The sequence below is a fragment of the Onychostoma macrolepis genome, chromosome 07 (genome assembly GCF_012432095.1).
Source record: "Onychostoma macrolepis isolate SWU-2019 chromosome 07, ASM1243209v1, whole genome shotgun sequence".
NCBI lineage: Eukaryota > Metazoa > Chordata > Actinopteri > Cypriniformes > Cyprinidae > Onychostoma > Onychostoma macrolepis.
The window spans coordinates 27,306,127-27,332,939 of NC_081161.1; the positions used below are offsets into that span (position 1 = coordinate 27,306,127).

The 26,813-nt window shown below is 39.0% G+C and overlaps 1 long non-coding RNA gene across 1 annotated transcript; it reads right to left on the reverse strand.

Moving 5' to 3' along the window:
• Positions 1 to 10,920: 10,920 nt before the first annotated feature.
• LOC131544897 (uncharacterized) lies at positions 10,921 to 26,379 on the reverse strand. The gene is made up of 4 exons (XR_009272268.1): positions 26,223 to 26,379; positions 25,928 to 26,011; positions 15,612 to 15,824; positions 10,921 to 11,107 (listed from the first exon to the last, which is right to left on the reverse strand). It is a non-coding gene; the product is annotated as an uncharacterized LOC131544897 (long non-coding RNA).
• Positions 26,380 to 26,813: the final 434 nt, after the last annotated feature.

Sequence of the window (26,813 nt, forward strand, 5' to 3'; positions counted from 1 at the left end):
TCCTGTCAGTGCAAGCAGGGGGTAACAGGCTCACTGTTAGGGTTTCCTGCCCACTGGTTCTGCTGAGCACACACACACACACACACACAAACAAGCATGTTACACATATAAGCATACACACACACAGCAGTTGCACTAATATACAGTGAAACAAAGAGATTTTCATATGTACACACACACAGTCTGGTACAGTCCTGCTGTGACTCCTCCTGACAGTGTTCCAGCTCTATTGTCTGTGTAGAGGATATGTGTCTCTCTCCCCTGGGCCTCGGCCCTGGACACACGGGGCATGACGCAAGTCTCATTCCCCTAGACCTCTGCAACTCCGGGTGGGGTTCCCCTGCCGGCCGGCCAGCCGGCTTGGGGTGGGTGTAGCTCCCCGAAGAGCCATAATTAGGAGGAACTGTACAGTAGAACTTCTAAAATTAGCGCAATTGTACAGTGCAATATTAAGATACATTCAGAATTATTTATTATACATTGATTCTTATGAAGTATATTTCATAATATCAGTGTTGTCAGATCTTAGGCCTTTTTTCAAATATGTTTTTGAAATGTAATCTTGACCAACAGAGATTTCAGTTATTTCCCATTCAAGTTACTGGATCTGAACTTCCATGGCTGGAAATAGCTGCCTGGGGGCGTTACAAATATGGCCGCCAAGTGAACAGACTTGCCTTAAAGGGACTTTCCTTCAGTTCTCTACTCTGTAGCTGTTCTGTTCACATCTCACCTCATGATAATTAGTGTGCATAATAATTGTGTAATTATATATAAAAGAAAAAAAAAAAAAAGGAAAACAGCTATATTCTTTCACATTAACTATTGCATCAAGTATCATTAACTATAAAATGACACTTCTGTTAATCTTAAAGTTTTTTTTTTTTTTTTGTAATGAAATAAATAGACAGTACAGTATATATTTAAAATAGAAATATTTTTTAACAATATAAATGTCCTTACTTTTGATCAGTTTAATGTGTCCTTCCTGAATAAAAATATTATTTATTTCAAAATAAATAAATAAAACTTGTACACATCATTATGTTATTCATTGTTGGTACATGATCCCAAATGCATTAACTAATGCATTGACAAATAGAACGTTTTATTTTTCTTTCTTTCTTGTTTTTTTTTTTTGTTTTGGTTCTTTTGTTTTGACTAGCAGGAAAGACCAATATCCAGGTTAAAATGTTTATGTGCAATCTGAGTGCACACCACAGCTGGGTGCAAGCGCTCAGAGGGTTTTGATGGAGTTTCAGCAGGGGCTCCACAGGGGCCTCCAGCCTGTCAGAGTCTATGTCTCTGATTTTACACGCTGACCTGGACAAATGGTAAATTATACACTGTCAGCCCTTCACATCCATGTACCCTCTGAGCACACTGACTGCTGCCGCAGCTGATAAAGATAATAACAGTAATGCTCGACATAAAGATTAACTGTGCTTTATTTATGAAGACCTAATTTTTTTTTTAGAATATTTCATTTTCATAATATCTAAACTTTGCACACTCTGAATGGGAGGAGTGTGAGTGTGTGTGTGTGTGTGTGTGTGTGTTGGGGGGTTGGGTGACCCCTCACTATTGTACTTATATTGCACTTTGACATCACCTCAAATTTACTATGACAACATCCCATCTTCATTCTGTCACAATATGAATATGAAATGATTCTAGGCCAATTAAAAATGAATAGAGTCTATGACCTTTTGGCCTTTAGTGGTTGGTGAGAACTGTCTTGGGCCTGTCAGTGTGACATGGTGATGGCAGAGGGCTTTAATAGTCTTAAAAAATGTACAACATGGGGGCTGGAGGAGTAACATGACACTTTTGTAAGCACTGAGGTGGCTAATTCTGTGTTTACATTGTCCCAAAGGTGAACATCCAAGTGTCACAGTACATAACATATCATATATACATCAACATATAAAAACAGTTTAATACACACAGATTTAGATATCTAATAGAATATCTAATGATACAGTTAAAAACAATCAAAATAAATAATAGTAAACATAATCTTCATTTGTATCTGTGTAGATGGGAATGGGGCTGAAACCAGAAGCATCAAAACTAAATAAAATCCCATTTTTCAGATGTAGCTGTATTTTAATTAGTTTCTAGTTTCCTTAAACAAACATACATCCTGAAATCAATAAAATATTATAAAAATTAAATTATAAAACATTATTCTACAATAATTTATATTTTTATTATATTGTATTACTATTTTATTATTTGTATTTCTTAATTTTAAATAGAGACAAAAAGCTAAAAACAGAAAGGCTCTGTTTAAATTGCATATATATATATATATATATATATATGCATTTTTATAAATAAAGTTCATACTTAAATCATATTGGCTTATCAGTCTATCTAACAAATGTATTGTAATTTTTTATATGTATAATGAAATTGTTGCTTCATCCAACATCTTGTGCAAAAATTCTTTTTTTTAAATTTTATTTTTTTTATTAATTTTGTTATTCCTGCCTTTCCAAATAAGGTATTGGTTTCTCTACTTCTACAAGTCTAACTGTGCATACTGTAATAAAAGTACAATGATTTCCTAGCGCGTTTAGAGAATGACTGACTGTAGGCCAATGATCACCCTTCATTACCCATAATTCCCTTGGCTTTATAAGACACAGAGCAGATATGCCTGATTTGCTGCAGTCTGTTCTGTCTTTTACTCTCCCACAGCTCAATTGTCTGTGGCAGGATGGAAGGTTTCCGCTTCACTCTTTGGAGTCTGTCATTCTAATGGCACATTAGCAGTTGGGTTTAATTCTGCACGCTGCTGCGCTCGTAGGAATCACAGTTTTTATCACGTTTATGTCTGACTGTGGCATCTGCTGAGAAAGACATTAGTCATTTGTGAGGCTTTTCATACGCTCTTTCATTCACATCCCTCCCTCACTCTCTGTTTGTCCCCCGTCCCTCGCTTGCCTTTAAAATGTCAGCATCTAAGCAGGCCGCAGCCTAAGCCTGACGTGTTTGAAGTGAGGGGAACTGAAGTCCAAACCCATTAGAATAATCTGAATGGTGTGATTTGATTAATGTGAGTGCTACTGTGCTGTTGTGCCACTGTAGAATGAAGTCACTGGAATTGGACTGTATATTACAGACATGCTTTGATCTGAGAGCTATCAACAAAGACCACACTGGGTTGTCAAACCTTATCACATGTTCAGAGACATCAATTAAATCCAAATGCAATATTATAACATGCTGTTTTTCTGCAAGAACAGCCAAATGTGACTGGCAGAAAGGATCCAAAGCCATTTATTTGTTTAGTCTGATCTTTTGTAGTCCACTTGATCTCAACAAAGCAGAAAAGATTTATAGTACCATTAGCCCTGGTCACGTGTCTGTCCACTGAGAAGCCATTGAGGTAAAGCTCCGCCGCTGAAAGACACAGCCCAGACTCTCACAGGAACAGGAACACTGACATTTTCATTAAAAGGTCAGAGCTCTCCAACTGATATGCTTTTATTTTAAAGTCAGATCATAGTGGCAAACACCATAGATGTGAACTTGAGAGAGACAGAGGGGCTGGAAAGGTCTAATGAGATCAAGGCCAGAACAGACAACCTGCTTTATGGATCTACCTGTGCTGCTTACTGGTTAAAACACAAGGTCTCATGCAAAATTGAAGACATGAGTAAACAATCAAACCTCAGTTGTGATATTGTGCCTACAGCAAGGACATCTATTTGTAAGTGCTGGCTGTTTTATTTAAGGAGATTTAAAAATCATAGAAAAGTCTTAATTGTGGATAAGTGGAACAGTTAACTTGTAAATGAAATTCAGAGTGTTACGCCTCCGTAATTTGACTTAAAAGAAGTCCTCATTTAGAGTCGCAAATCTGCAGCTGGAAAATGTTCTCTGAAAAAGGATTAATATAATTTGGTAATCATTTAAATACCAGTAAGGACCCACAGTGTATCTGTTCAGCATAAAATAATTTAAAGTGTAAATTAAATAGCTTATTATTCCTTTCTCCTTTTCCCTCTGGGACTTTTCCGCTCTCAACTTTTTTTTTTTTTTTTTCCTCTTTCTTTTTAGTATGGGCAGTCATTTCTTTAGAGGATATGAAATTAGAAAAGAACACTTTGCTATTCTTCAGAAGATGAACATCTCTGTTTTACAGTTTAACAGTCTTTTAGGTATCATTATAGGTCCATTTGGAGAATTCAAAATCAACTGCTTTCCCTTGCACACAAATTAAGGCAGGGGAGCATGTGTTCATAAGCTCAGGATTAAGATTTCAATTTGTTCTTCTCATTATAAATTTTGATGAATCAGTCATAATAGGTATAAAAAATCAGAGGGGAGTGACTGTTAACAGAAAGCCAATTAAAAGCAATGTGATTGTTCTACCTCAGACAGCTTATTTTTGCTTTTCTACCTAGTAGTTTTAATGTTGTGAAACCTATGTATGTTTTTATGTAGGAGCTAGGACTACAAATTAATTGTATGTGATTAATGATGATTAATGAAAGCGTACACTTCAGTTTCTGCTGATTCAAAAGCTCAAGCTTTTCAAAGTCTGGTGGAGTCTGTCTATGTTTTTATCATATATCAACTGAAAATATTCATTCATATCGTTAGTTCTGACTGTTCATCCATATCTACCTATGGGAAAACAATGCCTATCACAGCATCCCTATAAGGCCTATTCAGCTTTATTTCTTTGCTCAGTAGCTAATTACCCTCCTCCGTCCCCAGCTCCTCCTTTCGTCCACAGTCAGGACTTGACTTTCTGATATTCCTCTTTGAATCAGACTCCTTTATCTTGAATTATTTTGTCACATTAAATTGTCATTAAGAACATTAATGATATATGCTACATTTGACTCAGTTCTGTTTACTCTTATTGCTGATCTCCCTGCTCTTATTCATGCTATGCTGCATGGATAGGCAGGGAGTTTTTGCCCAGAACAGAACCATACCACCAATCCAAACTGTGAGCTAATTGTCAGTCATCTCTGACGATAGTGGCCCTGACAGAATTATAATTGTGGTGTGGACTTTCAAGTTCTTATAGAATGAAAATTATTAAAACTTTATAGTTAACACTATAGTTATTGTCCATAATGTGAGCAAACCTTAACAACTGGTGTTGCACTGATTGTGAACACGGAAAAACATGAGCAAGCTTGAGCTGCTCATGAAAATTCCTTTCGTAATTTACATACAGGACAGGGGGTGCGACAAATGTGTTTTTTGACAGCCCTTGAAGAATACATCTATGAGGCAGCATAAATCATGCATTCTATCAGAATAGTCTGATACTGTGAATTTGTACACTGTACCGAAATCAAAGAAAAGGAGAAAAGAAACCAATAGCACAAACTTTATTTAGATTTTAGCCTGAGATAGCTACTGTAACACACAAGTGTGTGGTGTTGGGTGACTGAGTGAAACAGACAGACAGAGAGGGCTTCAGACTGTTTGGGGTAACTGCATGGCAAATATTAGAGGCGTGTGTGTTTATGAATGTGTAAGACGATTTGGTCCTGACAGCTGCGTGGGCCCCTGTAAAGCCTCCTCTTGGTGGAGGCCAAGGCCCCTGTCCTGCTGTCAGTGAACCTATCAGCTTTCATGGATCATCTCTTATCTGCTGAATCTGGCACTGGCCAAAGCATACCGCCACAGTTCACACAATGCCCAAATACAGCTTCTCGCTGTATCTCGCTCTTCATTATATCCACTTAATATGTGCGAACTGAAGCAGGAGATCAAAAAATAGATGGAATGAAAAAGAAAAGAAAGGAGAGACGAAAATTACCAAGTTCACTAGGACACAGACATTCACGGAACTATATGACCAGTCAGTGAATATGTATATGTTTGTGTATGTGTGTTTTGTCTGTTTGGACAGATGCACAGACCCATCTCTGGGATTCTGTCAGTGATCAAAGTGAGTGTTGATGTGGAACAGATTCATGGGCCATGTCTTATCAGCTTGTGCTTCAGCCCCCATCCATCAGGCCCAGCTCTGCACCCTTTCCCCCTGCACTGACAGCACCCTAAACAGCCTGCATTAATCACCACACATCCCTCAATCCACACCCTCCTCCGCCCAGGCCAGGTGTCCTCCCCTGGGGAGATAGGACAGGCTCGGTCTCAGAGGATGGATGAAGACAGGGTTCGGTATCAGTGGAGCCTCAAAGGGAGAGAGCTGGTGTGAGGTTCTGGGGTCGAGGGCATGTGTCAGACCCTATGTGAAGAGTGCCATTATGGTAGGAATCAGCATGTGCGGACAACAAGTCATACACATTCACAATATCTCTTTCCTCTCAGTTTATTAACCCGAAATATAAACATCTGTAATCATTAATACACATAGACTGCCACACACCTGAGAATCCCTGATGGTGATGTTCCTTCTGCCTGATGAAGATGCCATGCTTTAATGATCTACAATGAGAGTGAGTGGGCATTAGAATGATAAACTGACTGAAAAGTTTTCAGAAAGTGAACCAGACAAAGATCTGTTTGCAACTTGTGATGATAGTATGGTTATCTCATTCCTAACCTACAGGACTGGTGTCAGTTTCAGACAGACAAGTATCAGTCTCTGGTATCTGTGCTTTGCCCTAATGCAGAAGACAGATGAGACTTCACTGAAACACAAGCTGTCACAAAGTGTGAATTTCTGATCATTTCTTTTAAATCTATTCTAACTCTAGAACTTTGATTATATTTTATACATTGATTTTTATTTATTTATTTTTTAAGAAGTATCTTATGCTCACCAGGGCTGCATTATTTTCACAATTACAATTAAAATCATTCTAATATGCTGATTTTATTGTGCTCAAGAAACAGTTCATACTTTTATCAGTGTTGCTAATATGAAAACAGTGCTGATTAATATTTTGGCAGTAACCCTGATACTTGGGGGGTGGGGGTGGACAACATTCATTTGAAATATACTTTTTTTTTGTCACTTATGATGAATTTAATAAATCCATTTTGAGTAAAAGTATTAAACTATTTTTAATACTTCCTGACCTGTGTGGTAACTTACAGTAACTTGTCTATTACTGTGACTTGTTTACTAAACTCAGATTTGGTTATGCACTGTACCCCTACACTACGTCTGTCTTATTCTCCTTCTTTTTCTCTTCACATGATGTGATGTGGTGTCTTACATCACATCAAAACCGGTACACCCTTCATCTGAATCGGATGTACATCTGATATGATTTACACTGCGATTCTCTGAGATAATCATCACTCTCTCTCATGACAGCCTTATTTATAACATTCACACAGGTTCGGTCTCACCGATCAGGTGTGTTAAGGCTCAACTTTAAAAGCCACGTCACCCCTCATGCCTCCGCCATACATGAAAATGAAATTGAAATATAACTACGCCTCACTGACCAGGTCAAGAACCTAATTTCCGTCTGACTCCAAAAGGGGTAATTTGACTTGAGGAAATGTTTGTAGACTGTATGTGTGAGCGAGAGAGAGCTGGAAGTGTGTGAAGCAGACGTGGGGTGACCAACCTGGGCCCTCTGTATTTATGATGCACTTTTGTGAATACATTACAGCTGTCATGATGAAATAAGTGACATACTTACACACCGTTCGAGCTCTCGGAGGAGGAGAACAGAAGGAGGGGGGGAGGGGAGATAAGAGAGGAGGTAATTAATACATTCATCTTTTTTACGATATCATTTTTCAGACGTATATGATCACAATGTAAATTAGAAGTAAGGAGGGACCAGAGGAGAAATGGAATTCATTTGCAGCAGGTCAATCGGCCGACAATGGGCGGCAAGAGAGGCCAGAGGTAATTTATTGAGCCGTTTGCGGCCTCCGTTTACCCGCTCCCTCTCTCTCTCTGCACCTGGTTGCTGCTCTTCTGTTCTTCTGTCTTTCAGTCCCAGATGTTGATGGTCTCCTCTGGAGATAAGACTACGTGCTCAAATGAGCTTAATTTAACTCAGATGAAGGGATGAAGAGTGAAAAAGAGAGGAAAAAAGCAAACATGGCTCTCTTATGACTTCTAATGGCATTCTATGGATTATTGATTTTTGATTTGGTTTTTTGTGCGTGGCAGGAGCCCTGTTTTAGCGGCACCATTACCTCCATAACGATTAGAGACAAAAAGTTAATTATGTAATTATGGAGGCAATATCGTGGCGGCCTGCCTGGCTCTTCCCAGGTCCTTTTAAACATTATCTCCTGCGTGCACATCGGAACAGACGGAATGTGAGACTCGGAGATTAACGCCTTGGAAAGCAGATGCAGTATTTAATTCTCCCTGAACCACGACAGCCTGGGAAACCATTAACCAATCATAACATTCGCCCATTTCAGGCTCAACAGAAAGAGAGAGAGAGCGCGCCGCTGCCAAGCTTTTTCAGTTTTTATTGACTGTAACGGCTCCCCCCGCCTGCAGGCACAGATGAATAAAATGGTTAAATGGGGTCCTGCAATCTGTCAGAGAATGAAAAGTTGGAGTGGGTGAAATGAAGTAAAGAGGAAACGTAAAACGGCAGGCGGGCGGCAGAGATGCGCCATCTCTGATATGACTCGCCCTCGGAGAGGAAGCTAAATAAACACAGAGCCTCCGAGATTCATCCAGATCGGTGTGATGTTTTTCCACATCTGCGCCCGCTACGCACACGCTGGAAATGATTTTTTTCCCCCTCCAGCGATGGTGATAAGAAACACTATGTATAGAATTTTCCAAATGAAGTCTGCTTTGGAAGAATTGAAACACTGGAGGTAAAGGTCTGTGGTCATGCGGCTTTGTTTACCGACTCAGGCACTTGACCAGGATGCGTAAAAACACACATGCAGACGAGTGAAAAATCAAAGGCTGAGATGTGTTTTGATTTATCTCTGGTATTAATATGGTCAAAGGAGAATATTTATTTAATGTAACAAGCTGAAGATGGTGCTAATGGCCCTTGCGAGAGGTCAGGATGTCACAGGCTTATATTAACAAGCACTTCAGTGTGGTGGAAGGTCGAGACTGATTAATTGGCAAATTCATTAGGTTAGTGGAATCATCAACGTGTGTGTGTGTGTGCGCGTGTTTTTGCATGCAATCTACATTAGCAGATATCGTTGAACCAAGTATGTTGTCATATTCAGTAACTTCTCAAGATTAAAGCCCCAAATTACATTATTGATCATATTACATTATTATCAAGTATTGATAAATCTTTTTCAAATTGGTTAAACTCAGTGCTGAATATGGCTTTGCATTGGGTCCAGAAACCACAATTGAGGCACTAAATAGAATTAGGATACCTGTTTGACCACTGGTAGCTTCTGTCTCTCTCAAAAGCAGTGTATTTTCCAGAGGGACAGCTGATTAGTTCATTCCTGATAGCTTAAGCAGGATTTGAATAGCCAGAATCTGGCCCTGTGAGAGCTTTAACTGGCTATTGATGATCTCCACAGTCAGATGGGACTGCCTTTCCCCATAACCTTGTGCTGTATCCCTGTTCAGAATAAGATATCAGTTTGTAAACGTGCTCATATGGTGTTCACAACTAAGTATGGAGCATCTGTAACTGAATGTATTTTTTCATTGTGCTGCACATTCTTGCAGAATTTCACATCCACAAACAAACCCACACATGAAACATTCAAACAAACACACATTAGGGACACATTACATGAGTTATAACACAGATTTGTGTATAATATGGTTCAGAATTTAATAAAAATGCTTTTAAATTTCAATTAAATTCAAGAATTTGAATCAGGGTAAAAACTGGAATATGGATAACTGCAGTTTTTAAACTAGAGAAATATTTGACAAACACTTTATTTTGAATGTTTGATATTTGAAGACCAAGGTGGAAGAACACTTCATTTCCCAGAATGACACTGCCTGCTGAAATTATTTTTAATTAAATTCCTTTTCCTGCCATTCCAATTCTGTGGGATGAAAAAAGTTTCAGTTTGTGTGTGTATATGTATTTATATTTGCTCTTTTTTTTTTAACCAGCGGTAAAAGCTGCCACCTAATTTTTCTGATGTTGCAACAACGTTGCAATACTTTTCTACACAGGTTATGAGCCGTCATTGCTCTTACATCAGACCAGGGGCTTCAGCCTCTCTTTTGTCACCTCCTCTCTCTTCCTTGTGACAACTTCCTGTAACTCTCCATCAAATCAGACTGAGCCAGCCACATTGTCTGACACATCCTGACACATTGAGAGCTAATTACACAACAAATAATTAACCTGACAACATGGCATAGAAACAATGACACACTCTCAAGATGGCTGTCTCAGGCCTTGATGGATGACTTAAAATAGTTCTATCTGCTGAAAATGACCTCCCACGTACACTGCCGAAATCCACGTTGACATGCTGAAACTATTACAAGGAAATTATGCGCTATTTTTGGTATAAACTGTCTTGTCACAGACATAATGACATGTAAATAAATACATATACACACACTGAAGGTTATTCATTATGTGCTCTCTCTCAATAGCAAACCTTCACAAAGAGAGCAACTTTAAAAAGCAGAAATTCAATTGTCTGGATGAAAGAGAGGGATTCCCGCTCTTGCCATTTTGCAGAGAACTGGAGGAAAAGGATGGGAAAATTAATGACTACAATGGAGTCTTTGCATTTTTCTTACTGCTAAAAAATACCACAAAGGACAAGGCCAGTGACAAGCCCTATTATTTGGTTATGCTTGCAAAGAAGCGACAGCTCCTGCTGGGAAGAGGTGACCTGGAGAGGGGGTTCTGCAAAAGGGGGGTACGGGGGCTCGGGTGTCAAGAGGGCTGGTGAAATGGTGGCTGATGAGTACAGGTCTGCCCCCCTTCCTTTGTAGCCACGTCGCGTGGAGCTACCAGGCCGTCAACACAAAGACAAATTATCGTGGGGGGAATTTCACGGCCAAGGAAGACCTGTCATCCACTAAAGCATTCTCTCTCTGTCTCTATGTATCTTTTGCTCTCTAGTTACTTTAAAGGACTCATAGTTGTTGAGAGCACAAGAGAGAAAGAAGAAAGAGGGGAAGAGTGTGAGAGGAAAAGCATTGTGTCCCATCTTCAAGCTGTAGTCACTGTTGTGATGGCACAGAAGTACTGCAGCAGGTACGCCACTGCAGATACACAAACACAACAAACACTAATGTGCATAAATAGACACACACCACAAACAAGCTAGTAAAGAATATGATAATTATGACGATACATTCTCCTTCCAGTGCCACCACATCCTACAGAAGTCCCTTTTTAGGGTAAATTATTAGAAAAAGGCTTTTTTTAATATTTCTTCCAAGCCCCATATCTGTATACCACTAATTAATAGGTATGACAGTTGGCAAGAGCTAGGTTTCCACTAACATTAAATATTATTTTATGTATTTGAAGTATTTCCTTCAACACTTTAGAATGATATCTGAGGGATCCTGTGACACCAAAGAAAAATATATCAAAATATCAAACAGTTATTTAAAATATTTTACAGTATTGTTGTTTACACTATATTTTTGATCAAATCAATGCAGACTTTTTTCAAATACATCTAAAATCCTACCTACCCCAAACTTTTGGAGAATAGTGTATATACACACAATCTTTTTTTAAATATTCAAAAGTGAGAATGCATTTCATGTGATGGATCATTTTATTCCTTCTTATGAGTTCAAATCTTTGATCTGCATAAGCATGTGTTAAATATGTATTTTTGCTCTTTGCATTGAATATAAATGTAATCTCTTTCCACACAGAAAAAGTCTTCCACATTTCCACATATAAATATCTAGTTGAATCATTCAAGCTAGTAATTGCACAAGTGAGCTTACTAAAATAATTGTAGAGTGGATCTGAAAGTCCATAATAAATAACTAGTGGTAACCAATGTTATTAACACAATAGGAGTTTTAATGTCTATATCAGAATAATGGTGTCATAACTCTTGACTGTGTAATAGTTTTGAATCATTTTCTGTATTTTACATCTGAACGTCTTACGACGACAAATTCTAATTCCACATATGTGCATGTATCCAAACAACATTTCTAATAAAAGGAACAATAGAGCTTTGAGTTGTCCTTAGAAATAGACAGCTGCTATTGTGGTCGAAGATATCGTTTCAATCGCATCAATATGACAGGGCCTTTTTAAACCCATCCTGAAGAGAACAAAGATTTCAGGTCCTTAACAAATGTATGGGGGGATGCCGAACCCTCATGCCTCTTATTTCTTTCTTTCTTTTGCCCATTTTCTTTCTCTCTTTTTCGCTCCCTCAAGCAGGGGCATGAACTTGGTTGGGCCCGACTTACCCCCCCACTGCTGAATACCACATTTGGAACACACTGTCACAATTGGCTGAATAATCTCACCCCCTGTCACAAGGACCTCACATTCACATATAAACCAATTCAACAATACCCACACAGAGCACAGATAGCTGGATCATGCACAGAGACACGGAGAAAGAGAGCAAGAGAGTGGAGGACAAGTGTTCTAACTTTTCTCATGTCAGTTTCTCCTCGGGGGGAACCCTTGTGCAGAGAGATGGCGGGGAGGGGGGCGTGTCTATTAAAGACACTACTTTGAACTGAATTCATGGCCTATTTGCATAAGCAGATTTGGGCTGAGTGAATGGCTGAAACTCTGTGTCTGGTCATTAATATGCGAGCTAATTCAGTCCAATGTAAGCCCATTGAGAGCGTACTAAAGGCCAGTTATCCGAGCCCTATTGTTTAGGGTCTAAACCAGCTCCAGCAGTTGTTACAAATTACATACTTAATTGATTTAAAATCTGCCATAAACCACACAATCAGTAGGGAAGCCGTACCATTGGCTGCTGAGAAATTTAGAGAGCAAGTGCGCCTTTTGACTGGCTGAGTGCGTGTTTTGTGGATTAAAACAACGTGGCATGTGGACGGATAATATGTTTAACTGCAAAATACATGCAACCTCTAAAGTGGAAGACTTGGGTTGAAACGAAAGGGTGCATCATATAGCATATGTTCACAGGTTGTTTCTACACAATAGTCTACACAAAAGCTTATGCATTTATAAACGTAGGATCTATATGAGACAGCTGGACAGAATCACTATCATCCACATTTTCCTTGTAATATAATAATCAGGAAAAAATAAAGGGAAAAAATCAAGAAGACGAAGATTGTGGGAAGTTAGCATTAAGAACACAGCAGTGCACTCCATTGACTTCAGCGAGATGTTATGCACAATAGTTACATTTATTGTTTTTTACTTATCTCGTTGCTTTAGGGATGTTTCTTCAACTATGGACACTTTTGTTCTTGTTGACTTTAAGACAACATGCTCTTTTCAGTCACACTTTTTAGACTCTTGATATTTTATGGAATTAACTTTAAACAACTTTTTTTTTTTTAAGAAGTTATGACCATTCTCACCACAACGTTAATTCCACCACATATCACATTGTAGCTGAATTTTAAATGAAAAAATAATTTTAAAAAAAGTTATAAATTACATTTATTTATTTTAAATAAAATGACTTTGCTTTCTAAGGCTAATTTTCATTGCTAGCATTTTATGTATTCTAAAGACACATAATTAAATAATTACCTTTTACATAATTTGACAAAATTATATCTTGACTGGAAAATGGCTTGACAGGAAACACGATGTTTACCTTGACTTTTGTTTACTTTCTTCAAACATCAAATATCTCACTGAAATTAATTTATCAGTCAGAATAAAATTCAACACCTTAGACAAAAAAGTGTCTAAAGCTGAAGAAACACATATACCCTGAAATAATTTTACTGAATCCTCTCCATCTAAACAGCTGCACTATTTTATATGAACCTCTGAAAATCTGATGAAAAGAGTTATTTGTTAATGTTTAAGAGCCTTTGTATGTATGTGTGTGTGTGTGTGTGTGTGTGTGCGAAAGAGAGCGAAAGTGTGTGTCATGTTGGGCAAGAAAACACGCTCAGTCAGATGTAATCTTGTTTAATGTACCTCTGCTCTACTGAGAGCTCTAAGCCCTTCGCGTGTGAGTAGTATTAGTGTGCAATCTCTCTCTCTTTCTCTCAGTCCCATTCTCTCCCGCTCTCTCTTTTGTCCCGCTGACCCCCTGCTTCAGCCACAGCCATTGTAAACCTCTGTCTAACCCGTGTGTGTAGGGGCCAACTTCGTTCCTTACCCTTTTCTCCCCTCTCTCTAGCCCAGATACAGCACATCAAAGCCAGAAGAGACACTCTTTGTGCTTACTGCTCCCTTGACTCTCAACATGTGGTTTTGAAGGCTCGAAACATCGGCCCCTTTTAACCCATTCTGAGGAGATTAGGCAGCGCCTTCAGTTGAGCATTAGGGAAACTATAGTAACCAATAAGCCGTATGTCCGTGAATGGAAACTATGTATCTTGTCAGAGAGGAGCTGTCGGGACATCACGATCCCAGACAAGTTCCTCTGCGGGGCTTTGGCACCCTTGACAGGGGCCCCTTCTTTTCAGGCCGACACAAAGTGACACACCAGAACCCCCTCTTCACCCCTGCTCTGCAACGGACGCGCTCCTAATGGTAATTTAAATTCGACAGAAACGGCAGAAGGGGAAAAAAAGTTGTTTTCCGCAGAGGCACAAGCATTTAATTATCGTAGGCCAACATTTTTTGGCTTGTTTACGCATGTATCTCGCCCACAACTGCGAGAGCAAAAGCTGTGCTGAGATGCTAACCGAGGAGGGGCTAAAAAAAGCTGTCGGACGGATGACCCGTGGTCCGTGTGAGTAGACTTGGGAAATAAAGCCTGCTTTAAACTGTGTGTTTTTCTGAGGAGGAGCATGTGTGCTTATGTTTCTTGTGGTGATGGGGAAGGATGGGAAAGGGCCAAGCTACTCTGCTGGCTCAGACTTCATTAAGAGGTGTAAACAGATCTCGGCAGGGCCCAGTGGTGCGCACACACTCACACGTATATACGCACTGGCATGGCAAGAAGCAATGATACTCATCCCCACTAAGTCATACGCTCTCTCTTACACAGACACACTGGGCAGGGTCTAACGGTAGGCCCCAATCAGATGCTGGCTTCTCTGTAAGCCTTATGTGAGCTAAGGGCTCCAAGCAGTGGCAACTCATTAAAACTGAGATCCTGGAGCAACTGTCGCGCCACTAGCAACTGGAAGCAACCTCTTCCATGCTAGGAGCAGAACAGCATCCCAGACCCAAACAGCCTGACGCATTACAGCCCACACATGCAGGGATCAGGCCCTCCCAAACAGCACGACGTATATTTGACATACCTCACCTAAACACTGCCATATGCTAAACAATGTTTGCAAAGAAATAGTGTATGTAATCATTAGAACTATGATGTTTATGGCATTTTTTTTAGGGATGCATGAGATATCGGTACCATTTTTTATTTATTGTATCAGTCAGTGTAATGGATAAATGTTTTAAAGGTAAGATCTGTTAAAGACAAAATAGGTATAGAGTTTTAATATCGGCCATGCATCAGTTATCGGCAACAATGTGGAACTAATTATCGGCTTAGCAGTACCAGACAGAATTTTAATATTGTACATTTCTACATTTTCCCCAGTTTCGTGTGTATTTGCTTGTGATCAAGAAATGCTCCCTGATGGAGGGATGTTGTTGTACCATCAGTCAGGAGCTTGGCCCAGTTTTATGAGGCTTTGGGAACCTTCTGGAGCGTTCTTTGGGGTGACTGCTCCTCCACATGGGTCACTCTGAGGCTGACCCGTATTCTAAACCGGGCTACTGGCAGCCAGCCTGCTTCCGTCTGTTGGGCATATTGGGCCGTTTAGTGGGGTGCTTGTGAAGATCAAATGGGTTAAGATGGTCCTTCTCCGTCTGTTGGGAGAAAAAGAACATCAAAAAGGTGTAAATTTCACTTCCCCACTTTTGATTAAGTCAAGCATGAAAAGAAATGTAATACTCTCGAGTGGCAAAGGCTCTACACTATTGATGCAGTTACTTCTGCTTGAGAGGAGCCAGTGAGCCTGCAGGGAGTGGAGCTGAGGCTGGGCCGGGTAAAGACACGGCCAGATGGAGGGCTTTCTCTGCTTCTGAAAGGAGGCTTAAGAGCTCCCTTCCTCAATCCCTCTCTATACTGCCTGGGTGCTGTCCCAGTCCTGCTTGCCCCCCTTAACCCCACAAGCTCTCTCTCCCCTTCTTTCTCTCTTTCTTTCTCTTTCGCTCAGTAGCTTCCACCATATGGGCTTGTTTAAAAACTCCAACAGCTTGCTAAACACAAGCACAACAACACAGTATTCATAACTTGTGCTATCCAGTGGAGACCTCCCCAATCTCAATCACACACACAGAGGCAAACACTTGTCCTTCATAAACCTCAATGACATTTAACTCCAGTTCATTATTTAAGCTCATTTTCATATTAAGTTCAGTGACATATTTATATTACATTAAGTTACAGTGAATTAGTTTTGTTAAATAGTTATTTATTAAATATATTAAATATTTGTATAAAATACATTCATAATTTTTTGGCAAATACATACATATATATATATATATATATATATATATATATATATATATGCCAAATGTGTTTTATTTTATTAGGTGTCAATCCCTGAATGTCTATAAAAAATAAAAATAAATAAATAAAACATTTACATTCTTGTGGATACTTTTATATAAATTAATATTTATACAATGTATTTCATTGTAATAATTTCTATAAATTACAAAAATGTTTGCACAAAAAACATTGTATTTCATTTTTACAAAAAAAAAGAAAAAAGAAAAAAAAGTTTTGCACATTAAACAAATGTTTTTTTGGGGGTTTTTTTTGATTCAAGATTTATTTATTTTTTTATTTATTTTTTTTATAGATATTTTGGTCCTGCCACCTAATGTAGCCAGGATGATTTAGATAATTTACATAAGATTTTTTTTTTTTTTTTTAAGATTATATATTCAATGCATTACTCTGATCTCCCTAAATAGCATTATTCCTTATTTACTACTTGTCTTTAATGACAGACCTTTTCCAAAGTGAAATTCAACCCTAGAAATAGTCGGTCCAGTATTCCGAGCACAGAGGAATGGGGAGGCTTTTGAAAGGACTTAATAGAATCTTTACCCGCTCCAACAATCCACTCCCTCTGAGCTGCATTAAGTAGTTATTGTAGAGGGACAATGACCTAAATAGCTCAACATCAACTTCATTAGCCATGCGGCCAAGACCGAGAGCATTTCACGGTGGAGGCTATTGTCAGGGCTCACCCCAGGTGAGCATTAAATTGCAAATGATACTCTGAAAGGCGCGGGGAGAGAGAGAGAGAGAGAGAGAGAGAGAGAGAGAGATGGACTGAGAGGAGAGAAAATGGTAGCGAGGATGAGAAAGCAAGTGAAAAGGCAGTGGAGAGCTGCTCTGACCGTAAAAAATCCAATCCATCACGGAATGCATTCCTCTCCTCTCCTAAGTGTCTTATTTGTAAGCAAGACCGAGCTCAACCCTGTGGGGTGAGAAAGAACGAGAGAGAGAGAGAGATAGAGAAAGAGAGAAGAGCCCCCGGAGTCTAATGACAGGCTGATAGCAATTACTTTAGTCCGTCAACAGTGGCTCCCTATCGGCACATTCCTGCTGAAAATTAGTAGAGTGAGGAAAATAAGGAGTGAATTGGATTTAGAAAGAGGAGAAAAAAGAACTTTTGATTCACTCCATATAAGTATATCAAAGTTGCTCTTTAAAAAAAGAGGGAGAGGGAGAGGGAGAGGAGAGAGAGAGAGAGAGAGAGAGAGAGCAAGAGAAAGTTGCAGCGAGTGAGGGGAGGAAAAAAAAAAAATCTTCCTGCGTGAGTCTCCTCTGGCTTTGTTACTCTGCAAATCAATAAGCGCATCCTCCCGGCCTCACCATTTCCACTTTAATGGCTCCTCCGATCAACATGTTAATAAAAAGTCCTCTGTAGAGCACTCAGCGAGGGCTTGGCGACTAGATGACTGACTGTAAGAGATGGCACGATTCCGGGGGTGCGTTCCCAGGCGGAACTGCGTCGTGTCACCCTGCCGGATGAGAAATTGGGCCTTTACATATTCCTTGTCACCGGCGGCTGAAGTGAAGGCACCCCAGAGGCTGGTGTTGGTTGCTGCTTGCCTGGTGGACTGGAGTAAATTAAAGCAGGGATTAGGCTGGGCTGAGATACTAGCTGACAGGCTCAGAGGATGCAGTCTGGCAGAGGGCTCTCTCCCTGCCCATATGTCTTCATGAAGCACCCCAGTGGGGGCTCACTAATGAGACCAGCACAGCACGGCAGTTTAGCTCCCAAACACCAGAGGACACACACAAAGAGCCGTCATACAGACACACACGCACATACATACACAGAAGTGACATAAATAGCCACAAAAAGCACTTTTTGTGCTGAGATTTGTCAGAGGTGCAGCGCTAACCTGTTTCCCCTCATGGAGGAGTTCCTCAACATTCCTGTGTTTTCTCTACATGTTTATGCTTTCGGTGTGTGAAATCGCATCTGAAAAATGAACAAAAACCACAACAAATCTGACAAGCGGGTACCAGAGACTCTCCATGAACGCTGCTGCGGAAAACTAATCCCTTTTCTCTGTGCAAGACCTATCTAGGCTCTTGATCTAGAGTTGGGGGAGGCATGGAATATACCTGCCCGCAGGCTGCTGAGAGGTGTGCTAGCTTTAGAACTATAATTACCAGCAATTACAGCATAATTACACACGTTAGTGCTTTAGGTTTTGCTTGCTCTTCCATGGGACGCCGCAATTAGTAAGTAGCCCCTGTTAACAGCTCTTTGAGCACGAGCGCTTGCTGGTCCCCGCGCTCCTATGGATAAATATCCTCTGGCTATGCAACATAAATATGAAACATGACTGTGACTGACGCCAAGGTTGCGATTTGCTGAAATATAAAAATATATGGAATGTGTCGAATGAGATTTTGTTTCTACTGTCCTTGCTTGAAGAAAAAAAAAAAAAAACTTTTAATACTTATAAAAAAGGAGAAAGTTTTGATTTGCCTTATTTGTCTGTGGATGTCTCTTGTCCTTTGTGGAAAGCTTCAACTCCTTCATAACCTTTAAAATCCACATCCTATTATGTAACATTCAACTTAAAATGAAATGGGAGTATAAAAGTGAAAATAAATTCCATCAAGTGGGATAGGAGTCATGAAATAGAGCAGCACAGAATGATTGTCCTGCACTCTGACGGTAAGCCTCAGCACCGCTCAACCACAGAGCCATTTAAAAAGCCATCGATCCACCACATTCTCAATGAGGACAACCGTGAGATGAGCAGAGACAGACCTGTGTGAAAAGAACAGAATTTAAAGATGTTTAAGTATTAATGTGTTTTGCTGCCCAATATTTCTTTTGAATGGGAATCTTTAGTACTGTTATGAGTGCAAGAAGTTTTGTAGATGGTGACATATATCATTATTCAGCCTATTTTTCCCCAAATAAATTTTTTGTTATCATTAATTTCCCCTCGTGCCATTTTAAAATTGACTATGTTCTTCTGTGGAATGCAAAATAATATATTTGGACTTTCATTGTATCGTCAAACAGTAGTGGAGCAACATGATGACAGGATTTTCATATTTTTGTTGAACCATCCCAAACTAGAGAAATATACACAATGTTGTGGATGAATAATTACATTCTACCATACTTTACGGAACTCATAACAGTGTTATATAGTACAATTCAAAAGAAATATTGGGCATCAAAGCATAATAATACTTAAACATGTTTAAACTGAGGGTGATTTTGGGTGAACACAAGTTTATTATGAATATTTATTGTTGGTTTTAATAGAGCCATATATTTTAACAATCCAAATACATATGAAAACTTCAACCACAACAACAGTAGCAAGGATGGCAGCTATTAAAATAATGACATTTTAATGAATAACATGAGTTCTGGTCATTTTTCAGTCTCTGTATTGTACCATGCCAAGCTATCCATAATTAAATCATCAGAGCAATGCACACTGAGATCCCAGAGAGGGCACAGTGCAAAAGTTTATGTTCCCAGGACATGCGGGAGAGTGAGATCGAGAAAAGTGAGCAAGACCGAACGAGCGCGAGGATGAAAGGATGAGCAGCGCGCCTGCCGCATAGATTTTCCTCCGCAGAGTGGATTACAGACACCTACTTCCAGCTTAGGGTGGAGTTTTTGAAGTTTGGGCTGGGAGGGAAGAGATGCCTTTGGCAGAGTCCTGTTTGATTCTGGTGGGAGCTTGCCACTAATCTCACCCTCTGCACACACACACACACTCACGCAAACAGCTGCATTCTCACCTTCCGCCTGATCCACTGCACTAACTCCTCCCGGCGGTCGCGGGATCGTTATCCTTCCATCCCTCGCTCCATCCATTTGCAGGAGCGAGAGATGCGGATGTTGGGGTGTTCTCTTCTCCTGTTCATTAATTTCCCTAAGCAGATTAGTGGATGTGTGTTTGTTGTTGTTGAAGCTATCTGATTTGCCTAAGCCCTTTGTTTTTTCATGTGGTTTACACTTTAAAGCCCCCCTCTTTTTCACAATCAGCCTCTCTGATGGGGGATAAAATGGACCTACTGGCAGAAAAGCAGGGAACAGCAGAGGCATACACAAACACACACCCACACTGGTCGCTGGGACCGTAAAGAGGGGGGAAAGGTGGGGGTGGCCCCTTTCTGTGAGTTTAGACGTGCCAAGAAGCAGACGAGCAGCACTGCATGAAGTGTGTGACGATCTGCTGGGCTCAGGGCTGAAGACGAGATAACGGCCCGCATCAACATGCGCTCTGTGGGGTCAGCGGCCAGTGGCGCCTCTCCCAGAGTCCGATCCTGCCATACAGGATACTGAACACTGACAATAGTGTCTGACTGCCAGTTTCTCGGCCAAGTGCCACGCTGAAAAATGAACCATCAAAACGATGCGGTCAGTTGGCAGGCCATCGCAGGGTACCTTGTGAAAATGACAGTTCTTTTAACGTTCATCCACCGGATGGGAATTCGCCAGCGATGACCAATTGCATGCCCAGAGGTCGCTTCGTCTTCTCCCCGAAATGTCTCATTAGAGAGATGAACAGCGAGCGAGTCCCATCCAACAGGCTGCTGGCAGAGGCTGCACTGCCGCGATTCAACTGGACGCCCCGCGCACATCATTATCAGCTATCTGCGACAGTCAGCCCGGAATTACGCAATTAATCCCGCTTTTCATATGCCGTGGACGGAGAGTGATCCAGTGGTTTCTCTGTAAATGAGCTGTCATGCTCTATAGCCGAGGGCGGAGGAGAGTATATTTCACACAGAGCTTGAGCTGAACACACTGTACAGGTAATACTGACAGAAGACACATTACGTCAGAGGGCTGTGTCAGATGCATGACAGCAGCAGCAACAATTGTGGGCTATGCTTTTGTTTTTAATGATTATGATGATGATGCAGTATATTTGCTTAAATATAAACAAAACATCAAGGTTACAAAGTTAGATCAGAATCCAGAAGTGTTGTCACTATCATGTATAATGTAATAATAATAATAATAATAATAATAATGGCTGATTCTAAACAAACAAACAAACTATTAATTCTTATTTAAATAATAATAAAAAACTATCAACTATTATTTTAATAATAATAATAATAATAATAATAATAATGGCCTATTCTAAACAAACAATAAATAAATAAATAACTTTCGATCTCAGGTGAGTATCTACTGGGTATGCCCACATATAAAGATGCTTGGTTACACTTTATTTCGATAGTCCACTTTAGACATTCTACTAACTATAAGTAACTTTGCAACTACATGTCAACTAATTCTCATTAATTTGCAACTACATGTCTACTAACTCTCAGAGTAGACTGTTAGGTTAGGTTTAGGGTTAGTAGAATAAGTTGACATATACTTGTAAAGTTTCTCATATTCAGTATATTGTATGTTGTGGACCCATCAAAATAAAGTGTTAGAAGATATTAAGCAGACAGTCTACTAATACTCCAATGACTGCTAGTTAACATGTAGTAGCAAAGTTACTTACTGTTAGTAGAATGTTTAAAGTTGACTATCGAAATAAAGTGTTACCAGATGCTTTTGTATCTATGTTCTTTCTTTGTGTGCCAAATATAAACAAAATATCAAGGTTACAAAGCTAGATTAGAATCCAGAACTGCTGTCAGTACTATCATGTATAATGTAATAATAATAATAATAATAATAAAATAAACTGTATTAATTCTTATTTAGATAATAATAAACAAAACGATTAACTCTTATTTCACTACTACTACAACTGCTAATTATAATAATAATAATAATGGCCCATTCTAAACAAATAAATAAAACAAAACAGTCAATTTCAGCTGAGTATATACTGGCTATGCCCACATATAAAGATGCTTTTATATCTATGTTCTTTGTCATGTTTGTGTGCCAGAGTTAATAAATGTATCTTTTATGAAATATGTCTTTATTTGTGTCTGGCTGCTGTTGCTGTTCTCTGTTATCTTTCCCTGCTGTCTCTCATGTTATGAAGGGCCTCCAGGGGCCTAGTGGGAATGAGCGTCTTTCTGGACCTGCAAGGTGACACTATGAAGTCTGTGTGTGTGTGTATTTTACTACAGGCACTGGTCACAGCCTCTTTGCCTGGTTAACCCTGCTGCTATATAAATTCAGTAAACTTCATGGAAATTTAATAAGTGACGCTGCTTTGTGTTTGCCTGGTGAGCTCGCTGCCTTGCCCGAAGCTGAGAGGCATATTTGTGATGATTTCCCCTCTCCCAGTCCTCCTTGTCCCCCACATCTTCTTCTACTCTTTTGCTCTTTCTTTCTTTTTCAGTTTTTGGAGTGGTGGGGAGGTCCCTCTTAGCACAGCTATAGAAGTCACAGAGGCCGTATTGACCCCCGGGTTACTTCTGTTTAAGCCAATACAGACTAAGCACATTCTTAGGGGGCATGATATCAGGGGGGGTCTGTCTTTTTCTTTTCCTCTTTTCCTCTGTCTCTCACTCTCTACACTTCAAATATCGTGCCTACAGAAAGCATTCAGTTAAAAGGACAGTCATATTCATTTGAAATTTCTTTTTCCCTAGTCCCTCCTTTACTCTCTCCCTCTGCCACTCCGTCGCTTTCATCTTTCTCACTGGTTTCTCTTCTTCTGCACCATACCGTGCACATCTCTGCCATGACAACTAAATAGGCCCCCTAATACCACTTCATAAAGGATGGAGGTATCCCCTAGGCAAGTCCTTGTAAATTAAACCCATAAACGGTGCCCTGACTCAAGGCTTAAAGACTCAAACCTCTCACTCAAGTGACAGCGCCAGTTCCACAGTCCACACTAAAGCACACCTCAACAAGGTGTAATTTATAGGCATGTCTTACAGTGAGAAATAAATGTATCGCTACATTAGGAGGGCTGGGACCGTGAATAGATGGATGTGTGCTGGTCAGATTTTGCCCACAGTATGAGGCCAATTGTCCCTATGAGGATGATAAAACCTGAAATTACCAACACTGTGGAGAAATGTCAATGGATTCTATGACGAAAAGGTAATGATTATAAGAATATTCTGGGTTCAATACAAGGTAATCTGAATTGCAAGATACAAGAATGATGATCATGTCGTACAAGATGAATTACAAATAACAACACTTAAACAAGTTTAAATTATTTTGATGTGAAAAAAGTTTACTAACTGTTTCTGTAGTTATATCAAATTTTACAACATAACACCTAAAACCCGAAACATTTGGATATATGTTAAAAAATTTACTCTCAAATAATACCCCCCCCCCATTTTTTTTTAAATGACTCACTATTCATTTGCTTAAAATTGTGTCAGTAATATTTATTTATTTATTTTTATTATTATTTTTAAACAAATCAATGCCAATTTTTATTTTTTTATTTTTTTCAAGGATGCATTAAATTGACCAAAAGTGACAAAATTAAATATATTTATAATGTTAAAAAATATTTCAAATAAAAGCTGATCTTTTAAAATTCCCATTCATCAAGAATTTGGAAAAAAATATTAAGTTTTCCACAAAAATATTAAACAATACAATATTTTCAACTGATAATAAAAATAAATGTTTCTTGAGCAGCAAATTGGCATATTAGAATGACTTTCTGAAGGATCAAGTGACACTGAAGACTGGAGCAATGGATGCCGATAATAAATTACACTTTAAAATATATTAAAATAAAAAACAGTTGCCTTAAATTGTAATGATATTTTATATTACTGCTTTTACTGCATTAAAAATGCAGATTTGGAGAGCATAAAATACTTATTTTATAAACATTATAGTATTTATTTTATTTTATTTTATTTTTATTTTATTTATTTTATTTTATTTTATTTTATTTTATTTTATTTTATTTTATTTTATTTTATTTTATTTTATTTTATTTTATTTTATTTTATTTTATTTTTTATTTTATTTTATTTTATTTTATTTTATTTTATTTATTTTATTTATTTATTGAATGAATGAATGAATGAGTAAATGAGCTGAACTTGCACTGACCTCGGAATGTTCTTTAAATTAACATTTAATAATGCAAAAATGTTTGGATTAGGGGACAGAAACATCATTAGCTCATCATGAAAAACATCATGTCAAAAGAAAGACCCCACCATGATAGAAAAACAAATGTGTGTGTATATGTGTTTGAGTGTGTGTTTGACAGCGGCGACTAAAGGGCTTATTAGGGACAGGTGGGCTTGAGTGGTATAAGATTAAAACGAGCTGACTACAAAAGACAGAGAGAGAGAGAGAAAAGAGACAGATTACATGCATCAGAGCACATAAACACACTAAAAGTTTGTCCTGCTCTTTAATTCACCATGATCTTATTTTAAGATGGGACAGAGCCTCGGATCAGAGCAAACCCACAGTCCTACAGCATGATAGCACTAACACAGCACAATCCATCTGCGGTTAAACATTTATTTATGAGTTTGACTAGTCACCAGCTCACCTCCTCAGTCAGGCTCTCTGAAGAGTGACAAATCAGATAAATAAAGATGAGTAGCCTATTCTGCGGGGCTTTCCTGACAGTTTGAGTGATAAGATGTTTACTCACATGTTTATTTGCTAGGGTTGCTTATCACACAGAGCACTACAATTGGCAGGTGAAGACACCTATTGCTCGGTGATGACAGCGTAGATGGAACGGAGGGAAGGAGAAATCACAGAGAGAGATAAGGCATATCTTTCCCCATCTCTGCCTCACATACTCTCTATACGTGATGAGGCTTTCTGGCAGATGAATCTAGGCTGTGTAGAAGAACAATCTATTCATTTGAAGGGTCGCATTTTCATTCTACGTCCATCAAGAGGGGAAAAATGCTGTGTGCTTTGCGAGTGGAGAAACAACATGTTAGCGCGTGGGTGCACGTCCGCACACATTGTAACCGGTTCTGATCTCGTGGGGGATGTTTGGCTTTGTAATTTCACCCTTGAAATGTGTGATTACAAACGGGACAACTTTTTTAATTTTCTCTTTTGTCTGGATCCTGCAGCCTGCCAGTCCACTCCCCTTGCAAGGCCTTTTAATCAATCACACAGATAATCAAACGTCACTGGCTATCTGCCCCATGTAATTACTTTTGCAATTAAAAATCAATCTCCAGTCACCTCCTCTAATTAGAAGGATGGCTGTATCCCCATCTAGATTGATTTTATAATACATATTGACTTCAAATGCTATAATAAGGCCATATTCTCCTGTTTTGATGCTGTGGGTATAGAGAAACAAAGCAGCGCAGGCCAGACAGCAGCTCATAGACTTGCATCGAGTCTCCCAGTACTGGTCTAACTAAACAGGAGTCTCAGGAGTTTCAGCCTGATGATAAGCCACAAAAAGAGAGCGTTTAAATAATTGACTGTCTTGGTTATATTACAAGTTACAACATTGTAGACACTAGCCTTTTTTAAACAAAATGTGTCACTCACCACCATCCACCTCTCCCACTTTTTCCCCCACATCTGGACCTGAAGGATCTTCTGTCTGTACAACAGGACCTTTAGGTGGCAGAGCTGATGTAGGTACAAGTTAGAAAAACAGTGTTAGGTGAATGCTTCAAAAAGTGTATGAATTAATCTTGAATAAATAATATTCAATTTCAATAAAAAAAGATAAAGATTTAAATAATAAAAATGCAAATAGTAAATATAGAAAATAGTATAAAATTATGTATGGAATATTTATTTGTTTAGCTAAAGCTAATAGTTTAAATAACAACAATACCTCAACATCAGTAGTCTTCTCCATTGTTCCTCATGGTCCTAATGGTGAATGAGTCCTGAATGAATGAATGATTTGTCTGTAAGAATAAGTTGTGCTCTGGTTTGTATTGTTGTCCTGAAGCATAAGAAAGCTTTTTTTCTCCAGTGTCACTGCATCAGCAACTCCTGTGTACAGACAGTGAGAGTATTTTTTCCATATTGATCATAGACTTTTGTAAAAACAACAACAATGTGCATTCATAAAAAACAACAACACTGATGAAAACATAGAGGAGCTATTGCAGGCAGGTGCTCTCGGCAGCACCAGGAGTCACCCCTGGGCTAAAACAATTCTTCACAGATTACCAAAACATGTCTGCAGAAGGTTTGTTTGTCCAGAGGCACTGTGAATATCTAATCAGAAATATTATTGATGGCTACCAGTGGACAAACCTGAACAAACAGCTACTACAGTGCAGTTGTGCTACGGCATTCACCTACTGTGAATTAACAAACAACTAAAAATCAAGTCAAAAATCTTGGGGTAATTCAGTAGTCATGTCAAAGCAGTAACTAAATCAGCATACTATCATCTCAAAAAACATTGCAAGAA